The sequence below is a fragment of the Mesoplodon bidens genome, assembly GCF_964165515.1.
Source record: "Mesoplodon bidens genome assembly, chromosome: 5".
Lineage (NCBI taxonomy): Eukaryota > Metazoa > Chordata > Mammalia > Artiodactyla > Ziphiidae > Mesoplodon > Mesoplodon bidens.
Genome location: NC_138161.1, coordinates 46759813 through 46776181, shown reverse-complemented (window position 1 = coordinate 46776181; position 16369 = coordinate 46759813). Strand labels below are relative to the sequence as shown.

Sequence of the window (16369 nt, the reverse complement as noted above, 5' to 3'; positions counted from 1 at the left end):
GAATGGACAGTTAAAGGTTTCCAGATGATCAGCCCATCTTAGATCAGCTTCCCAATCCATTGTTGGGAATTGACATTGGTGATTTCGTTGGTCTTATTTGGGTCTGACCAGACCTTCTTTTTGCTGCAGTGAAGGATAGTGGAGGTGAGCCTCTTTTGAAGCCTCATGGCTGCAATTCAGTTTTCAATTACCCATTTTAGTGACCAGATCACAGGAGGCAACTAGTCCTGTTGTAACTTGGCAGTGACTCTTGTTTGAAGGGTCTACCCATCCAACACACACTTACCTAGCACTTCCCAAAGTAGCTGATCAGTGCTACATAGTAATAAAGGTAAACAAAGACTTGAAGAGCTTTTTGTTTAACATTTTATCATATTTGTATTTAATTCTGGTGCCACATTTTTGAGTTATTGATGAACTGTAGCATAACTGAATGAAGGGGAGTTTTATTTATTTCAATATTGGTGTTATACAGGGTTAACGCCTGACCCAGCAAGGACCCTCCTGGACCCTGTTTCTAGGCTACAACCAGCACTGGTTGGACTAGTCACTGCCTGGGTCATAGCAGTTGTTAAATATTTTGAATATAACCCTGAACCTATTGAAATGTTAGGGCTGCAAGATATAGAAACTAACGAGTGTCTGCTCTAGTCACAAACTCTTTCAGTTTCTGGGAAGACTCAAATATGTCGGGGCAGGTTCAAGCCACATGAGCTGGCCATTCTGGCCATGGGCACCCAAGCTGAGCCAATGAGTTTCTCTCTTCAGAAACTTGACCTGAAAGACACAGTGGTTGGGACTTGTTGGGGCTGAGTCACCATAATGACATCATTGCCCAAAGGGGAAGGTCCATGAATTCCTGGTTCTACCCTATCCAGGGTTTGGATGTTTAACTCTACCAGTAGTAGCTTTCCAATAAATTCCCATTTTTGCTTACATTTGCTAGAGTAGCTGTTTCTTGTAACCAGAACTCTTAACTAATATCCTATATTAGCATGTGGAATGACTACTACTCGTTGTTTTGTTCACAGCCTCCAGCACCAAGCATAGTGCCCAGCATGGATTAGACACTCAAGAAATATTTGCTGCCTCAATAAACAGCTCTCTGTAGGAAGGAGAAGGGCACCTTGAATCTATCTATCTATCTATCTATCTATCTATCTGATTTGGATAAATATATAGGGTTGAAAATGGGGACATTTCATCCACATTGCTGGAGTATGTATGGTCTCTGGAGGAAAAACAAATTTACGTGTCTCTTGCTTTTGCTCGTAATTTTTTCTTCATTAAAGTTTCCTCCCAACTTAAAAAAAAAATTGTGTTATAAAGTAGTAGCACTTAGAAATGCTTATATGTTGATGAAATGGATGGATAAAAATCCTTTACAACAACCCTGCAAAGCAGATGTTATTCCTTCTTAGGGAGGTAAAAAGCAAGGTCTAAGAGCGGTCAAGTCACCCACCTACAGTCACACAGCTAATTAGTAGCAAAGTCTGAATTTTGAACTCATCTCTGTTTGACTCCGAAAATCCAGGCTTTTTCTAATGTGCCAATCATCTCATTGTATTCAAATAAATACTTTCCTTTTGTGATTTATTTATGTAAGAATATGAAAAGACCTATAAGGATACAAACATTTAAAATACATTTAACTAGGGCTTCCCTGGTGGCGCAGTGGTTGAGAGTCCGCCTGCCGATGTAGGGGACACGGGTTCGTGCCCCGGTCCAGGAAGATCCCACATGCCGCGGAGCGGCTGCGTCAGTGAGCCATGGCCGCTGAGCCTGCGCGTCCGGAGCCTGTGCTCTGCAACGGGAGAGGCCACAACAGTGAGAGGCCCGCGTACTGCAAAAAAATAAAAAATAAAAAATACATTTAACTATATTATGGACTCTTTTATATGGAAAAAAATGAAAAAATACTAAACAAAATATAAAATTTGATAAATAGCAAATAATCCTGTGTACAATATAAGATCTTTGAAATTTGTTCTTTGTTTCTTCAGGTATGCCTATTTTTTTTTCTAACTTGTTCCCTACAGGCTGGAACTTTATTATATATAATTCTAGTATGAGTATGTGAAATTATAGCTTTCAAAATAAATATGGTTTTTATGAGTGAATAAAAAAACACTGTATATGAACTTCTAGGGAAAATATAAATCATTTACCTTAATAGGCTCAAGGAAATAACAAGCAGGCATTGTGATTGATATGATAATGGATATGAACATAAATATATTTCATAGAAAATGAAATACACAAGAGTAGGAATACATTAGTATTTTAGACTGCATAATTTCTCTGAAGACATTATCACAAGCACCAAAACCTTGGGAGTTTGGGGTTGTCATGTACACACTACTATATTTAAAACAGATAACCAGCAAGGACCTATGTATAGCACAGGGAACTCTGCCCAATATTCTGTAATAACCTAAATGGGAAATGAATTCAAAAAAGAATAGATACATGTATATGTACAACTGAATCACTTTGCTGTACACCTGAAACTAACACAACATAGTTAGTAAACTATACTCCAATGTAAAATTTTTAAAACTTAAAAAAAAAATAAAGTCACTGTAGTAGCCAGTTCCATAGCTTCAACTGACAAATGTTGATTTGTGGTTCATTTAAATGCATGTTTCATTTAAATGCATGTTTCATTGAAAAAGCATGAATACTACTTTTGAATATTCCCCTTGCCCACCCAAAACAACCTGGCCATCATCCAACAGAAGGGAAATTGTGATCTCTCAGAAGAGATTTTTTTTTTTTTTTTTTTTTTTTTTTGTGGTACGTGGGCCTCTCACTGTTGTGGCCTCTCCCGCAGCGGAGCACAGGCTCCGGACGCGCAGGCTCAGCGGCCATGGCTCACGGGCACAGCCGCTCTGAGGCATGTGGGATCTTCCCGGACTGGGGCACGAACCCGTGTCCCCTGCATCGGCAGGCGGACTCTCAACCACTGCGCCACCAGGGAAGCCCAGAAGAGATTTTATTATACAAATTATATTGTAATCATTTTTCTTAAAATGAAAGCGGACTATTGCATGAACTTTTCTATATTGGTTTTGAAAACACACACACACAACATCACCACCATCAACAGCAGCAGCAGCAACAAAAACTTCTAAGCAGTGACCTGTAGTCTGGACAATACTTGGTCAACATCTTAAAGTGCTAGAACTCCTGGACTGATGGGGAGAAATGCTTGGTATTCAGCATGAAAGCCTTGGCTGTTTCTTAGAGGAATATGTGTTTGGTTTTGATTTCAGCTTAATATGACTCAGTGGCTGGAAACGCGGCTGCTAAACTAACAGCCAACACGAACAAGTCTTTCAGCTGGGAGAGGGTCGTGCAGGGATTAGGGTGGGTTTCTGTGATCTGTGAAGTTCATTGGCAAGGGCTAAAATGCTGGCTGGCAATGATGGGAATATGATCTTAAACACATTTTGTGGGGAAGAAAAGTATTTTAAAACATTCTTTAGGCCTTTGGTTTTGAGGCAGGAGATAGATGGGCTCCAGGCTAGGCATTTACAACCTGTTAACTTTTCCTGAGGAAGGAAGCAGGTGGGCTCTAGGCTAGATATTTACAACCAGCCTCCCATTTGCACTTCGAGATAGGAGAAAAACAACAAGGACAGGGTAAATAGCTGGAGTTTGGACACTTTAAGATAACAGTCATGGCAGGACAGAGAGAGGCTAAACTCTGTTTGAGGAAAGATCAAGAGGTCACATATTTCCCGTCCTTGGGGCAAGGGAGACACTGCACATGTGCAGAAAGGCTCCTTGGGGGTCAAAAAGGAGGGGCACCACACCATAATAGGTGATGCCAAGCCCCCGCATAGGCCTCTGGACTGGAATCCATCTTGGAAAAAAGTTATGCACGCATGTTGGGGAGGTGCCTAGGGCAGGTCAGGTGTGGAAAAAGAAACCAGATAATTGGCCAAAGTTAAAAAAAGACCTGGAAGAACTGCCCTATATAAGTGAGTTACCTCTTTACCGCCCTCCTCTTCATTAGGGAGGACGCCCACACCCCTTTCTCTCTGGGTGCGTATCTCTGCCTTACTTCTGTCTTAACTAAACAGTTTCTCTGTGTGCTCTCCCACTTGTGCTGTGCCTCTAATAGTAAACTTGTACCTGTTTTTACATGTTTGCCTCCTTGAGAAATGCATTTTTCAATGGGGGCAAGGGCCAGGGGAATTTTGCTTTTAGCTTCTAGACCCTGGTGGACTAGCGGCTAGGATTCCTGGTTTTCACACAGGCTACCCAGGTTCAATTCTTGGGCAGGGAGCTAAGATCTCTCTTCAAAGCACTGCTCACTGCTCACTCTCCGAGATCAGTTTTTCCCATCCCCCTTTCATCTAGACTAATGGATAACGTTTTAAAATTTATCTTTTAAAATAGAAACCTTTTTTTTTTACGTCTTTATTGGAGTATAATTGCTTTACAATGGTGTGTTAATTTCTGCTTTGTAACAAAGTGAATCAGCTATACATATACATATATCCCCACATCTCCTCCCTCTTGAGTCTCCCTCCCTCCCACCCTCCCTATCCCACCCCTCTAGGTGGTCACAAAGCACCGAGCTGATCTCCCTGTGCTATGCGGCTGCTTCCCACTAGCTATCTATTTTACGTTTGGTAGTGTATGTATGTTCTCGCTTTGTCAAATTAAAAAATTAATTTTAATTTCCCTATACTTTTATTATCTTCATTCTTATGACCTGGACATGTATAGGAGATTTTAAATGAATAACATGAGCTGTTCTGTGCCATGTTAAGAATGCAGGCTTTACCAAAGGCAGCAGGGTTTGAATCCTGCTTTGCCTCTTTACTCAATCAAGAGGCACTTTTCTAGGCACTGGGAATGTAGCAGTCAACAAAAGAGACAACAATCCCTGCCATCACACACCATACCTACTAGCTTTAGGACATTAACTATACTGTGACTCAGCTTCCTCCTTTACAGGGATTATAAAAGTATCTACTTCTGGGCATGTCTTAAGCATTAACTGAGTTGATTTACATAAAATGTTTAGAACAGAGTTTAGCACATAGAAAGCATTTAATAAGTGTTAGCTATTACATTTAAGACCTTTGTTGTTATTGGTGTTAACTTGTTTTATTGTGAAGCATAACACACACACACAATAGATCCCCAGAAGCTCCTGTACCCAAGTCTTTTTTTTCAGGTTCTGCTTTCAGGGGAACCCAGACTTTGACACAGTCCTTCATTGACAATGTGCGTTCCATGTATCTTCTCCCACTCTGTGGCCTTGCATTTCATTCTTTAATAGGATGTTTTGATGAAAAGAAGTTCTTAATCTTAATCTAGATCAGTTTCTCAATCTTACGTGTTTTTTGTGTCCTGGTCATGAAATCCTTCACTACCCCAATATCATGAAGATGTTCTTCTATATTTTCTTCCAAAATTTTAATTTTTCAAACTCTCATATTTACAGCCAGTTATAGCCCATCTGTCATTGATTTTGTGTTTGGTGAGTGGTAAAGGAAAGTTTCTTATTTTTTACATAGGGTATCTAGTTGACTGTGGTAAGCAGAACAATGGCCCCACAAAGATGCCCTTTTCCTGATCCCTGGAACCTCATAATATGCTACCTTCCATGGCAAAAGGGACTTTGCAGATGTGACTCTGAGATGAGGAGTTTATCCTGGATTATCTGACTGGACCCAGCCTAACCAAATGGATCTGTAAAATAGAATCTTTCCAGGCTGTGGTCAAAGGGAGATTTAATTAGGGAAGAATAATCAGAGAGAGGCAACACTGTTGGCTTTGAAGATGGAGGAAGGGGGTCACAAGCCAACGTAGAGTGGGAAACATGGGTGGCTTTAGGAACCTGGAAATGGCAAGGAAACGAGTTCTCTCCTAGAGCCGCCAGAAAAGAACGTGCAGTCCTGCCAATATTCGATTTTATCCTAGTGAGGCCTGTGTTGGGCTGCTGACCTAAAAAACGGTAAGATAATATATTTGTGTTGCTTTAAGCCACTAAGTTTGTGGTTATTTGTTATGTCAGCTACAGAAAATTAATACATTGACCTACCACTATTTATTGAAAAGGCTATCATTTACCCACTTTTCTACAGCTCCACTTTTGTCATAATTACGTGTTCATCTATTCATTGTCTGTTTCTGCATTTTCATTTTCTCTTCTGTTCCAGTGGTCTTTTGGTCCATTTTCGTACCAGTATTGCACTCCTTTAACTTCTATAACTTTTTAATATTTTAAAATTATTTAATAGTTCTGTTAACTAATTCTCAGCAGAGCAAATTTTCCCATAGTGTTCTTTAACAGCAATTTGGCTTTCCTTACCTCTCTACATTTCAATATAAATTACATAACCACTTGTTAATTTCAACAACAATAACAAAAACTCATTGGGATTTTGATCAGTATTGCACTTGCACCATAGATCAATTCAGAAAACTGACCGTTTTATAATACTGGTATTTAAAACATCTATGGTATATTCTTTCATTTATCTGATCTTCCTTAATTTTTCTTAATCATGCTTGTAATTTTCTGTGTAGAGGCCTTTCATGTCTTTTGTTAGATTTATTCTTGTGTTTAATTTAATTTTATTTTAAATGGCATATTTTAAATATTTTGGGGTTTTTTTTTGGCTAATGTATACAATTGATTTTTGTATATTATATATACAATTTTTGTATATGGACTTTTCCTGTATCTTTGCTAGTACACTTACTAATTCTAAAAATTTAACTGTAGATCCTTTTGCAATTTTACATATGCAACCATATGACCTGTGAATAATGACAATTTTAGTTCTTTTCCTGTCCTATAACTTCGATTTCATTTTTTTGCATTATTCCATAGCTAGAACCTTTAATACAGTGCTGAATAAAAGTGGGAAGAGCAGGTACATGTCTTGTTCTTGATATTAAAGAAAAGCTTTTAATATTTCCCCAAGAAGTATAAGGTTTGTTATATGCTTTTTAGAACTACTTTTGATCAGATTTGGAAGTTCTCATCTATTACTAGGTTGTTAGGAGTGGTTTTTTAAATTACACCTTCTATTTTGAGATAATTTGTAGATTAACATGCAGTTTTAAGACATAATACAGAGAGAGTCTGTACCATTTACCCAGGTTCTTCCAGTGGTGCCATCTTGCAGAGATACAGTGTAATGTTACAATCAAGACCTTGACATTACAATCCAACAATCTTATTCAGACTTCTCTGGTTTTACTTACACTCATGGGTATTTAGTTCTATACAATTTTATCTCATGTGTAAGTTTACCATAGTCAAGATACAGAACGTTTCCATCACCATAAGGATTCCTCATGCTGCCCTTTTATAAGCACATTTCTTTCCTCTCCCTGCCTACTATTCCTAACTCCTGGTAGGCACTAATCTGTTCCTTATTTCTAAAAAAATTTTTTTTAACATTTTATATAAATCAAATAGATTATGTAGTATGCAATCTTTAGGAATTGATTTTTTCACTCAGCATAATTCCCTGGAGATTCATCCAAGTTTTTTGACATATAAAGTGTTCATTCCTTTTTACTGCTGAACAGTTTTCCATAGTAAGGATATATCCCACTTTGTTTAAACATTCACCTATTGAAGTCATCTGGGTTGTTTCAATTTTGGCTATTATGAATAAAACTCCTATGAAAATTTATGTATAGATTTTTGTGTGAACATAAGTTTCACTTCTCTGGGATAAATGTCCATGAGTGCAAATTGCTGGGTCATATGGTGCTTTCATGTTTAGTTTTATAAGGAAGTGCTGAATTACTTCCCATTGTGGCTATACCAAAGAGTTTTTTTTCTTAAATTAATTTTTATTGGAGTATAGCTGCTTTACAATGTTGTGTTAGTTTCTGCTAAAGAGTTTTTTTAAAACTGTGAATAAATGTTGAAGTTGGTCAAATATCTTTATCATCACCTGTTTAGTTGGTCTTATGACTTTTCTCCTTTATTCTGTTACAGTGGTGAATTCTGTGGTAATCTTTGGATTTAAAGGAAACATATTCTCAACTGAGGTTTTTTTCCTTCTTTTTCTAGTTCCTTTAGGTGTATGTTTGGGTTGTTATCTGAGATTTTTCTTATTTCTTAGGTAGGCTTGTATTGCTATCAACTTCCCACATGGAACTTCTTTTGCTGTTCTTTCTTATTATTCTCTTTTCTGTTATTCAGGTTGAATAATTTCTATTGATTGTCTTCAAGTTCAGTAACCCTTTCTTCTGAAATATTCAATCCGTTGTTAAGCCTATACATTGAATTTTTCATTTCGGATATTGAACTTTTCAGTTCTAGAATTTCCACTTGAATAGTGTGGATTAACTTCAGCTGGTCTGGATTGACCACATGCTTATTTCCAGAGATACTTACCTTGTCCAACACTATAGAATGTATTAACTAAAAAACAGATGTTCTCTAACCATTTAGAGATGAAAGAGGCATGGGAAACAAACACCTCTGCTGTCTAAGGGAATGCAGTTCTAAAAATTTTGTAACTGAAGGCAAACTACAGTATTGAATAGGGTATCTAATTTATTCTCTACTTTGATTCCTATCATCAGTTAACCTCTACACTAATGAAAGTTGATCATTGTTATTCCAGAATAAAAAGAAAGAAAGGGGAAAAGAGAAAAAATAAAAAATAACAGAGCCCAGAAATTAGAGTGGATTCTAAGTGAAAAGATGGGAAGATACCTAAAGAGAAATTTAACCTCTTTCTAATTTTTATTAATTTGACCTTGGTTTATCAGAGATTCATGCTGAAACTAACAGTTTTAATATAATTACTATGTGCCAGGCACTGTGCTAAATGGCTAATGTATTTTATTTCCATTTATTCATATAAGCACAGTAAGAAATCTTTCTTATTATCTCTACAGGTGAGGAACAGAGGTTCAGCAAGTTAAGTTCAAAACAGAAGTTGCTGAGCACAGTAATGAACCAAGTCAGGTGGGTAGACATTTCCTGCACCAGGCAAGTTTTGAGTTTGATTTTGAATGCAGAAACAAAAGCAAGAAAGGTTGGAACTGAGTAGTTTTTCTCCTACGAATCTTCAGGAAATTACCATGTTGTTGTCTGTCTAAATTATTGATCTGCACAAACCATGTCCAGTGGAAAAAGGACCTCTGGGTTAAACTTGTAAAGACCTGTAATGGATATTTGATAATGCCAGGGATGATGATGACTAATGGCTGATAGGGCTGAAGGTCTCCACCACAATGCAGGACTTTAATTAAAAGCTGGCTTTGATTCTCTGTAGACAGATATGCAGCTTTGCTACATTGAACAAATTCTGGGCCAGAGATTTCAAAGTTCCAAAGTTTGCATCTCTTTCTATTGAAATCCTTCTCTAGATCTAAATTAAACCTTCTTCTTGTCCCTCACACATTGCAATTTATCATGTTTTTCTTGACTCATTGATCCAACTTTGAAGAAACCATTAAGAAAATCCTTTCCAAACTCTATTCTCTATCATGCATTTGAACAATAACCTTTGATTTTATTTCTATGCATCCCCCTGTTGATTTTACACTCTACTCAAATAATTACCAACTCTCTGGGACTCATATTTGTCCTCTGTAAAATGGAAGGAATTGTTTAATCATGACTTTGCTCCAAATCAGACTTTGCTCCTCTAAGTCCCAGGTGTTCAAAGAATTAATTCACACAATAGGGTGTTGGAGGTGTGACAAACAGAGAGAGGCACTGCCCAGATAGAAACAGAAGTAGCTCTGCTTTCTGTTCACATATTAATGTTCAATTAATTGAACATATTAATTGAACTTGACAGGATTTCATTTGAAGGGATCTGATACTAAAACAAATTTGAAAACCATTGGATTAGGTTCTTTCTAGCTCTAAGCAGTCTAAGATAATAACCTATGATTCTGCAATCTGAACAACAGAGGGAAGAGCTGTTTTATCTATTTACATTTTGCATGTTTTCAGAGACTTAGAAACAGATATGTTTCTAAGGAATTTAGTGACTAGGTATGTGGGTGATATATAAGGCTTGGCTGAGTGCACAAGTAGGAACTGATCCTGTCAGAGGGGGCTCCAGGGATGGATTCTTTTTTTTTTGCCGTACGCGGGCCTCTCACTGTTGTGGCCTCTCCCATTGCGGAGCACAGGCTCCGGACGCGCAGGCTCAGCAGCCATGGCTCACGGGCCCAGCCTCTCCGCGACATGTGGGATCCTCCCAGACCGGGGCACGAACCCGCGTCCCCTGCATCGGCAGGCAGACCCCCAGCCACTGCACCACCAGGGAAGCCCAAGGGATGGATTCTTTTCTCATAAAATCATTTATAGCCCCTCCTCAGGAACTAGAGAAAAGACTCATGTAGCTATTTTCCCTAGCACTGTCGACTCTGCTAATTTGATGGTAGCAGAACAGTGTTGGTGAATTTTAGGTAAAGCCAATAAGGAGAGTGTAACTTCAGCCTTCCCCTCCTCCTCCACTCCTCCCACCCCACTGGCAGCTCCTCCCCTTCTGGCTGAGGAAGTGATAGAGCAGAACTGAAGTTTATTTTAAACCTTTTCGGTCAGACACTTCAAAGCTGCCATGGCTATTGGAAATCTACCCCAATCTCTACAGTATCTCAAGTCAGGATGCAAAATGTGCCCCTTTTACAGCCTCTGGTGTTGTGAGGCCGTTGGTGACTGCCTCGAAACCTAGGGAGGGGCTTCCCTGGTGGCGCAGTAGTTGAGAATCTGCCTGCCAATGCAGGGGACACGGGTTCGAGCCCTGGTCTGGGAAGATCCCACAAGCCGCGGAGCAACTGGGCCCGTGAGCCACAATTACTGAGCCTGCACGTGCGATGAAGAGTGGCCCCGCTTGCCACAACTAGAGAAAGCCCTTGCACATAAACGAAGACCCAACACAGCCATAAATCAATCAAAAAAAAAAAAAAAAAAAAAAACCTAGGGAGGATGCCTGCCAGGTACTGTATACTCTATAGTGTGTATAAATCATAGGGTAGGTAGAGTGCTTCATTACAAACTCCACTCTATTTTGAACTAAGAAGAAAGCATATATAAGCTTCAAATTATTAATACTGGAGTCACTAATGTAAATAACTGTAATGCTTTCTGGAGACCATTCCGTAGGATGGAAAAGTAGCAGTACTGCATCTACCTGACCTCCCCTATCTATCTGCCTCAGCATCACCACTCACTCTCCATCCCCCACTCCACTTGCAGAGTGATCTATCTCAAATATCAATCTGATTATGCCATCTTCTCCCTCAGTGTCTTAGATGAATTTCCACTGACTTCTGAATAAAATACAAACTCTCTGGAAGAACATACGAAGACCAGCTTCATCCTGCTCCGTTCTCCACCCTGTACCTTTGGTTCCTGCCATTCCGTTTTCACTCTAGCAGGGGTTAAAGCCTGAAGTCTCACCCCAGCTGGGTAGAATGTTGAAAATATCTTTTTTCTTTTAAAAAGAGTCCTTTGTTTCTCAAGCATGGTTCTCAAGTCTCTTTCGAACAAAATCAATGAGCATCTTTATTAAACACTTCTAAGGCCGTAGCCCCAAGAACTGCTGTTTCATATAGCAGCAATTTAAACAGAGGTGCTACCAGCAAGTGGATCTCGTTGCCTTTGGGGGCTGCGGTCGTGCCTCTCAAAGTGAATTTGGAGGGTCTACACCCCTGGTAGCCAGTGCCTGCTGGGACCAGATGCTGTGACCACCGGGTTCCCAAGTGCCCACCTCCCCCCCACGTGATGGGAGGTTTGGGGGGATGTACAATTCACCCTGTGTCCTCCTGAGCCCTGCAGACCACGACGTGGGCACCCGGCCCCGCGCCTGGGCCCACTCGATCCAGATCATGAAGGTGGAGGAGGTTGCAACCAGCAGGTGTCCCCCACCATCAGTCAAGCAATTCCATGACTCCAAGATCAACTTCCGGCTGCCCCACCAGGTCCTGTGTTGTCAGCACAAGCCATGCTTCACCACCAAGAGACCCAACACCTTCTTTTATGTGCAGGCCCTCCCAGTCCCCAGGTCTGCCCAAATAAAACTCTTTGGGTAAACCAAAACAACCAACCAAATGAAACAAAACAAAACAAAAACAAAAACAAAAAAATCTTCTAATAATAGAGTGAATATTTATTGCCAGACATTAGGCTGTATGTTCTAGGTTAACTCTTTTAATCATTAAAACAACCCTAAGAGGTAGGTGCTATTTCTAACTTCATCTGATGGATGAGGAAACCGAGGCACAGAGAGGTTAAATAATTGTCCAAGTTCATAAGTGGCAAAGCCAGGTTTCAAACGCTGGCGGTCAGGCTTCATGAGCCATCCTCTTAACCATGCTCCCTTATAGCCTCTTACTAAAATACATATTCACAGCCTCCTTCACAACCTAAGGGTATACATTTCAAATAAGATTCCCAAGGTGATTCTTCTATACACTTGTTTGAAAGCCATTATGGTAAATGTAGCTCAAATAGAAAATAGTAGAAGGTGAGTGCCCTCTAGTGTATATACATGAGTATTACACGTTTGTTGGTGTTGAATCAGATCTTTTATCAGTTCCTTACAAAAGAGCCACATTTCATGATGTACACATTTTTAAAAAAAATATTAATTTATTTTTTTGGCTGTGTTGGGTCTTTGTTTCTGTGCAAGGGCTTTCTCTAGTTGCGGCGAGCAGGGGCCACACTTCATCGCGTGCGCGGGCCTCTCACTGTCGTGGCCTCTCTTGTTGCGGAGCACAAGCTCCAGACGTGCAGGCTCAGTAGTTGTGGCTCACGGGCCTATTTGCTCCGCGGCATGTGGGATCTTCCCAGACCAGGGCTCGAACCCGTGTCCCCTGCATTGGCAGGCAGAACCTCAACCACTGCGCCACTAGGGAAGCCCCCATGATGTACAAATTTTAAGAACTGTATCAGGGTAAATTATTTCCATGTCAATGACTTAACTGATTGACACTACATTAAATTAATTTTGTCGCAAAAGTTATGTAAATATTGCCAGTAACTGTCTCTCATCAGACCTCAGCAGTTCCTGGGAATTCGATTTAATTATTGGAAGCCTCCATACCAGCACATCTGGTTACTAGGAATAGAGGCTCATAGCCTTAGTGCACAGTAACTGATAAATGTGGAATATCAAATCCACGTTGTGGAGTGGCAGATTTTACTCATCTTATCTGTGGTGGCTTCATTATATCATTAATTGTCTTCAGTAGGTTCTGCTCAATTTATTCTCTCAGAAGGGGATTATACTTAGAGCCTTCTGTTTTTTTTTTTTTCTTATCCTCTTTCAGTTAGGGTTGGAAGGGAGGAGGATCAATTAACTATTTAGTGTGATATATATAAATCCCCTGTATTACTATGTTAGGCTATAGCTTATTCCCGAACAGGAAACCATCCATGGATTTTTTTAGGTTAGAGTTAAATGTCTGTAACAAAAAGACCCCAAAATGTAGTGGCTAAAACAAGATTGAAGTTTATTCTCTTTGATATAACTGTCCAGAGGTAGTAGCCCTGACATCTACACTCAACACAGATTCCATTTTGGGTTCAAAATAACTGCTCCACTTCCTGCTCTTACATCTGTATCCCAGCCAATGGAGAAAAGACCAGGGAAGAACACAGCCCTTCCTTTTAAGAACAAACCCAGAAGTGGCATACAACAGTTTTGTTCACATCCCATAGACCAGAATTTGGCCATAAGCTTCAAGAGAGGGTGGGAATGTAGTCTTCAGTGAGGCAGCTATATGCCCCACTAAAACCTGGAGTACCATAATTAAAGGAAGAAGAGGAGAATGGATTTTCAGTGGACAAATAGTTGTCTTTGCCACAAACCACTTTCTATATTTGAACATTTTTATGTGATTCTATAAGCAGCCAGTTATTCACAGAAAATAGGCAAGAAAACAAGTATTAGGTATTTCAAGAATGACAGAATGGTAGAATTTTTACAGAGATGCTGCTGATTCAGCTGAGAACCTGTTTTCTTTGCTTTATTGCCCTTCATGGTAGAGATTTATTAATTATGGACCTAGACAATCAATTCAAAAGTAAATACAGGCAGTCCTTGAATTGCATGGCCTCAATATGCACAAATTTCAGTTAGTTACCATGGTTTAGTTAAATATCACCAGCTCCCCAACAACATAGTTCAAATTTCAGTTACCACACACACACACACACACACACACACACACACACACACGGTAGATAGAGATAAAGATGGATATATAAAGTGCAAGCCGCATAGCACACGGAGATCAGCTCGGTGCATTGTGACCACCTAAAGGGGTTGGATAGGCAGGGTGGGAGGGAGATGCAAGAGGGAGGAGATATGGGGACATATGTATATGTATCGCTGATTCACTCTGTTATAAAGCAGAAACTAACACACCATTGTAATGCAATTATACTCCAATAAAGATGTTAAAAAAATCAAAAATAAAGCACAAACTTTGTGCTAGCTCTTCAGTCCACAAATCACTACATAAGTAACAGGTGCACGTGATATTCACTGACCAATCACATTACTTTTTTTGAAAGACTGTTTGTAGCAACCTAAATGTCCATCGACAGAGGAATGGATAAAGAAGATTTTATCTTCTTTACATATATAAGGTACATATATAAGGTAAGGTAAGGTACATATATATAAGGTACATATATAAGGTAAGTTAAGGTACATATATACAATGGAATATTACTCAGCTATGAAAAAGAATGAAATAATGCCATTTGCAGCAACATGGATGGACCTAGAGGTTATCATACTAAGTGAATTAAGTCAGACAGAGAAAGACAAATACCAATTATATAACTTATATGTGGAATTAAAAAAAATGATACAAATGAACTTACTTAAAAATGGAAACAGACTCACAGACTTTGAAAACAAACTTATGGTTACCAAAGGGGGAAAATGTGGCAGTGGGGAGGATAAATTAGGAGGTTGGAATTAACATATACATACTACAGGGGCTTCCCTGGTGGCGCAGTGGTTGAGAGTCCGTCTGCTGATGCAGGGGATGTGGGTTCGTGCCCCGGTCCAGGAGAATCCCACATGCCGCGGAGCGGCTGGGCCCATGAGCCATGGCCGCTGAGCCTGCGCGTCCGGAGCCTATACCAAGAGCAAAGTGTGTAGCTATGTTGCTTCTTTGTCTAACAGTAATAAACTCATGTGACATTTTACAAAAATGAAACTGAAAGAGGTAATTGGACAATAGAGACGAAAGTGTACTAAAGCGACAAAAAGTGAAATTCTAATTGAATATAAACAGAATTAGAAAAAGCTGACCATGGAAATGTCATCACCACCACTGTTTGAGACAGATATTTAGCCAGAAGAACTGTGTAGGCGTTCTCCAGAGAAACAGAAACAATAGGATATGTTTATATATACATAGTGAGAGACTTATTTTAAGGAATTGATCCCATGACTATGGAGGTTGGCAAGTCCAAAATCTGCATAGTGAACCAGTACACTGGAGACCAAGGTGAAAGCTGATATTGCAGTTCAAAATTTGACCAAATATCTGGACACGATGGCCCAACCAAGTTGACACATAAAATTAAGCATCATAGGAACTTAGTGAAGGTTTACTTATTGACATAAATGAAGAAAGTGGTTATGACAAGCCAGCTAAAGATGTCCCAGAGGAAGTCATGCTGGTAAACAAATAAACAAACAAAAAACCTTGACATTAAAGGAACTCTTGGAATATTTCACAACACTGAAAGCACAAAGGATAAAATATTGGAAGCTAATCCAAACTTAGAAAGGAGCCTGACAGTTCACCAAGGCATAGAAAAAATGCTCGTTCCATATCATAAAGATATACAACAAAAAAAGGCAAACACTGTTGAAACTATTCTTGATAAGTGCAAAGAAATAAAACACTTTACTTCTGAATGTTTCTAATGCTTTAAATTGCATTGTACTAAATAACTACTAGTTTTGATATTTTTTCATTTATAACTTACAGTAGCTAAATCTTTAACGTTTTGACAAAACATTTTTAAAGATCACAAAACAGGGCTTCCCTGGTGGTGCAGTGGTTGGGAGTCTGCCTGCCGGTGCAGGGGACACGGGTTTGGGCCCTGGTCTGGGAGGATCCCACGTGCCGCGTAGCGACTGGGCCCGTGGGCCACAACTACTGAGCCTGCGCGTCCGGAGCCTGTGCTCCGCAACAAGAGAGGCCGTGATAGTGAGAGGCCCGCGCACCGCGATGAGGAGTGGCCCCCGCTTGCCGCGACTGGAGAAGGCCCTCGCGCGCAGAGACGAGGACCCAACACAGCCATAAATAAATAAATAAATAAAGCAAACTGTCAACAAGTAAAAATAAATACTAAAAAAAAAAATCACAAAACAATTAG

General features: G+C 39.7%; 1 long non-coding RNA gene across 1 annotated transcript in view; it reads left to right on the top strand.

Annotated features, from left to right (window-relative positions):
- LOC308617348 overlaps positions 1-12663 on the top strand; it is an 89034-nt gene extending 76371 nt beyond the window's left edge. The window contains exons 2-3 of the long non-coding RNA XR_014015857.1: positions 8896-8965; positions 11264-12663. This is a non-coding gene — a long non-coding RNA (uncharacterized lncRNA). The remainder of the gene's footprint in view (positions 1-8895; positions 8966-11263) is intronic.
- Positions 12664-16369: the final 3706 nt, after the last annotated feature.